Consider the following 4213-nt stretch of genomic DNA (forward strand, 5'->3'; position numbering starts at 1 on the left):
AAAACATTTTCATCGTCTCATGTTTGTGTTGGAGCTTATCGTAGATAGAAGTCTCCCTGGGTACAAGGAATCTAGTACTGATTCTGCAATAGAATCACTACACATCGAACTTGACCAACTTACCTGAACTATCACCGAGTTTCAACGAAAAATGTCGAGCAAAAAACGCGAAGATCACACACAAAATAAGGGGTGAAAGGATAAGATAATATGTTTTTTTGAGATTAGAGATGAAGGGTTTTATATTGTTAAAGAGATAAACTTTCATAAAAATAAAATCATCTATGAATCTTTGATCCAACGGCTGACATTGATTGTATCTTCATTGCCCTTTGCATTTTCTCTTCATTAGAAAGGACATGTTACATGATTTTTTTAATTATTAATAAATTGATAGCAATAATCTCTTGAAGGTTACAATGACAATTAACAAAATAAAATTTATTTAATTTGATAATTGTTCTTCAAACCATTAAATGTTAATTACATAATTAATAAATTTAAATTAATTAATTCAAATTATACATTTTGATCAAATTCTATCCTTTAATTCACGTTTTAATTTTGTGTGAATTTTATTTGAATTTCATTTGATTTTATCTACCTAAATTCTTATTTTCATTCATTAATAAAATTTATGAATTAGTTTAAAATTCTCACAAGAATAACCCTCTCAATTAATCTTTAATACTAATTCTCATATTATTTCATAGTAGGTATAATTCGATTATCTAAAATCCTAGATCACAATCTAACCAAACAAAAAAGAAATAAAACAATAGAAGGAGGGCTTGAACCTCCGATTTTGGGATAGGCTATCAACACCAAATAGCATTGCATTCTTAATGAGAATCGAGTTATAGTAATGTTGAAAATAGATAAAATAACCCTCTCTATTAATCGCCAATTCTAATTCTCATATCATTTCATAGTAGATATAATTTGATGATCTAAAATACTAGATCACAATTTAACAAAACAAAAAAGAAGTAAAATGCCAGAAGGAGGACTTGAACCTATATCCCATATCACAATCTAACGAAACAAAAAAGAAGTAAACTGCTAGAAGGAAGGCTTGAACCTCTTACCTTGGGATATGATATCAAGACCCCACTATCATATTCGTCACCTTCAAATATCATTGCATTCTTTCAATCACTCTTATCTCTTCTTCTTTAATTTTTCTTCTTCTTCAATCACTTTTATCTTTTCTTTTTTAATTTTTATCTCTATTTATTCAGTTTTAACATTTTCTTTTACTCTTCATATCTTCTTTTTCATCCTCTTTCTTCAGTCTTCATATTTCATTAATTCACAAAAACCTACAGGTAATTAAAATTTATTTTAACTTCTTTTATATTTATTGTTTTTTCTTTTAAATAATTTAGATTTCTTTTAATTGTAAGTAAATCTAGCGACAAAGAAAAGAAGGAAACAACTATTTTGTTGGTTAACATCGGTAAGTGAGTCTTCTTCATATTTTTATTTATGCTTTCTTCACGTATTAGGATTGAATAAATATAAAAAAATACTGATTTTCAATTTTAAAATATGATTGATTGATGATAAAAAAAAAAGTCGACAAACAATATTAGAGATATATTAATTAATATATATTATATATAATATTGAAAAAGATAAAAAAAAAAAAAGGTTAATATATTATATATATAATAAAAGTATATTATAAATAATAATCAAAGAGATAAATAAATGTTAATATATTATATATAAGAAAAATAAATATTAGGGATATAATAACTAATATATTATATATAATATTAAAAGAGATAAAAAACATTAATATAGTATATATAATAAAAGTAAATATTAGGAAGTTAACAATGAATATATTATATATAATATTAAAAGAGATAAAACACATGTTAATATATTATATATAATAAAAGTATATATTATATATAACATTGAAAAATATAAAAAAAAATGTTAATTCATTATATATAATAAAATAAATATTAGGGATATAATAATTAGTATAATATATATAATATTGAAAAAGATAAAAAAAAAATGTTAATATATTATATATAATAAAAGTATACTATATATAATGTTGAAAAAGATATAAAAAAAAGGTTAATATATTATGTATAACTAGTATGTAGTTTGTGTATTTGCACAAGTAATGATATAACCGAGAAAAAATAAATTATAGTTAAAATGTGATAGTATTTTTAATATACTCTCACAAATATATATATAAATTAACCATAACTCTCGACACGACAATCCGGATACTTTGAAAATTAAGCATTATTATATATATATATATTTATAGAGCAAATTACACATTAATGTGTTTCCCCAACCCAAATTAGTGCATTTGGTGAGTTGTTTTTAGGGAGAGAAAGCATGGTTGACAAACCACTTTGAATTATCCCTTGTTCTTACGTTTGAGTGTTTGCTCTTCGTTATGCACGAGTAATATATAACCGAGAAAAAATAAATTACAATTAAAATGTGATAGCATTTTTAATTTACTCTCACATATATATCCAAATTAACCATAACTCTCGACACGACAATCCGAATAATTTAAAAATTAAGCATTATTATTATATATATATATATAAATTTATAGAGCAAATTACTCATTAATGTGTTTCCCCCATCCAAATTAGTGCATTTGGCGAGTTGTTTTTAGGGAGGGAAAACATGGTTGACAAACCAATTTGAATTATCCCTTGCTCTTACGTTTGAGTGTTTGCTCGTCGTTTAGGTCGGTGAGTCAAATTTCTGCTCATTGCAATTACCTTTGGGGTCTTTCACACCTAGATAGTACTAGGACCCTTGTGTCCCAGCCATTTCTCAGATAAAGTTGCTCGCTCGAAGCCCTCTTGAGCCATGCAACGAGACATGAACATTCACCATACTGAGGTTCTCGGTCCATAAGTTCCATCTTTATTAATCGTCAATGCTAATTTTTATATCTGTTCATAGTAGATAAAATTCTAGTCAATGCTAATTTTTATATCTGTTCATAGTAGATAAATTCTAGATCATAATCTAACGAAACAAAAAAGGTTATTAATCGTCAATGCTAATTTTTATATCTGTTCATAGTAGATAAAATTCTAGTCAATGCTAATTTTTATATCTGTTCATAGTAGATAAAATTCTAGATCATAATCTAACGAAACAAAAAAGGAGTAAATCGCTAGAAGGAGGGCTTGAACCTCCGACCTTGTGGTTAACAGATATAAAAATTTTTATATCTGTTCATAGTAGATAAAATTCTAGATCATAATCTAACGAAACAAAAAAGGTTATTAATCGTCAATGCTAATTTTTATATCTGTTCATAGTAGATAAAATTCTAGTCAATGCTAATTTTTATATCTGTTCATAGTAGATAAAATTCTAGATCATAATCTAACGAAACAAAAAAGGAGTAAATCGCTAGAAGGAGGGCTTGAACCTCCGACCTTGTGGTTAACAGCCACACGCTCTAACCAACTGAGCTATTCCAGCTTTTGCTTGTTATTTTAAAATTGAAAATCATTAAATTGATATTTGATTAATTAAATAACTTTGAATTTGTTTGGTGTCTTAGACTCGTCTTAAACAATTGAAAAAGTCAATAAAATAATAGTAAATTTGTTACGATAAATAGAGAATCAACATGAGTGAAGACCAAATATTTTGTTAAATATATTGTATATATATGAAGAAACCTTTGAAATTACTTTTTCTAAAACCAAATTCAAATATTTTTTAATTAGTTTCTAAAGTCAAAATCACTATATTAACAAGAACACAAAATTCACATAAAAGAAATCAATACATGTTATATCCTAGTTATAATATAAACTACGGGTAAATACTCAAATCTCATGTTATATTGTTCTTAGAATCCAAGAGAGAATACTACTGCATGTGAATCTGCTCTTAAGTAAGCTATCGGTAATATGTGAGATGAGTAGAAGGATGAATCTTTATAACATGATGTGTATGTCAAAAATACCACAAAATGTAAGAATATATCATATTTTGAATACTAACTAAATACTATTTATTGTCACATATTTGAATGTACCAACATTTATATGATAAAACTTTGGAAATGTTCTATTCAATTAAGTTAGGCTGTGTTAAGTTTATATATTAAAAAGATCTTAATAAAATAACATCTCCATTGTTTCATTTTCTGAACATGTTTATTTCCAAGATCCTAAGAAATCCATCTCGC

The 4213-nt window shown here is 25.7% G+C and overlaps 1 non-coding gene across 1 annotated transcript; it reads right to left on the reverse strand.

Annotated features, from left to right (window-relative positions):
• Nucleotides 1-3421: 3421 nt before the first annotated feature.
• On the reverse strand, nucleotides 3422-3495 carry TRNAN-GUU. Its single transcript has one exon. It is a non-coding gene; the product is annotated as a tRNA-Asn (tRNA).
• Between the last annotated feature and the right edge of the window lie 718 nt (nucleotides 3496-4213).

The sequence above is a fragment of the Impatiens glandulifera genome, chromosome 6 (assembly GCF_907164915.1).
Source record: "Impatiens glandulifera chromosome 6, dImpGla2.1, whole genome shotgun sequence".
Lineage (NCBI taxonomy): Eukaryota > Viridiplantae > Streptophyta > Magnoliopsida > Ericales > Balsaminaceae > Impatiens > Impatiens glandulifera.